Genomic DNA, 1313 nt, shown 5'->3' with positions numbered 1-1313 from the left:
TGAAAATTGTCCCGGGCTCTAGAGGTAACAATTAGAACGTGAAAACAGAGACGCTGCAGTTCACCTTACACTTGCCGGGTCTTAGCCGTGGGGCCCGCTGCATGTTGCGCGCAAGGCATCGGTTGCTTCGCGCGCGGGGACATTGAAATTCGGACTCAGGCTCACGGGCTTCATGCCTAGAACTGTATTAACATCAAGCATCACAGGAAGGCTTGGAGCTTTCTCTACGTTTGTCTCACGGAATCTTCACAATAGCCCTGGAAGGTCAGTCTTATCATCGTCCCGTGTTAGGATCAGGAAAGGCGATCCAGAGAGATGTGACTTGTCCAGAGTCGCGCGTTCAGTCACCTAAACACTAAGACAGGTTCTGACACCGGATCCCACGGCATCCCCACCCCCACCCCCACAACGCTGCCTCCTTCCAGGATCACCTCTGTGGAGCCCGGCACATGGAGGGCGCTCAGTAAATATTGAATTCCAGGATCTGGTCAAACCTGCCGACTTTCATTCAGTAGGTGTCTGAGCCATATTTGTCACTCATTCTGCAGGCCTTGAGCGCCTACTGTGTGCCGGCGCTTATATGAGAGCGCGGGAACAGCGCTCCACACAGGTGGCCGGGTGACATGGGAGCTGCGGTGAGCGCGGGCAAGAGACGGCCGTGAGCTCCCAGCCCGCAGTCCCCAGGCTGCACGCGGGCCCGGCACGCACGGTCGGTGTACACCAGCGTGTGCAGATGAGGGAAACTGGGGGAGTCAGCAGGTCGCAGCTCAGCCCGGGGGGACGCGGGACGGTGGGAGCGACTCCTTTCGGAGAAGCCGGACTGCCAATCCGAGGAGGAAAGAGAAAATATAAGGAGAAAATTTAGAGTGAGAAGAGCCAGAAGTGAGGGAGCTAGAGGCCTGGCCCCGGAGACTGGGTGCGGGTGGAGTGAGAGGAGAAATCAGCCAGGTGGCTGAGAACCAGAACGCCGGCCTCGCCCTCCTGAGAGCCAGGGGCTGCGGGGCGTCGCGGGGCCTTGGGTGAACACTGCACAGAACCCGAGGCGGGGTGCAGTCCCCAGCCCCGGCTCCGGCTGGCCTCTGTGGCGACCCCAGTGGGCTGGGGCTGCGGTGGCCGAAACCCGGTCATGTTAGAAAGGAATGGCAGTCGGAGTATTAAGAGCGGCTGATCGGAGGGGTTCATGGTCAGTGTCTCTCACGCCCGGGCGGGCTCGGCGAAACCTGGTTGGATTGGGTTTTCCGAGGCTCCACGCGCAGGAGGGGCGGTGGAGTCTGACCTGGGCAGGCCGGGGCTGGAGCGGGCCTCCAGCGCCT

The sequence above is a fragment of the Colobus angolensis genome, unplaced genomic scaffold (assembly GCF_000951035.1).
Source record: "Colobus angolensis palliatus isolate OR3802 unplaced genomic scaffold, Cang.pa_1.0 Scaffold210, whole genome shotgun sequence".
Taxonomy (NCBI): domain Eukaryota; kingdom Metazoa; phylum Chordata; class Mammalia; order Primates; family Cercopithecidae; genus Colobus; species Colobus angolensis.
The sequence above is the reverse complement of the archived record's forward strand: the minus strand, read 5'-3'. Positions refer to the sequence as shown.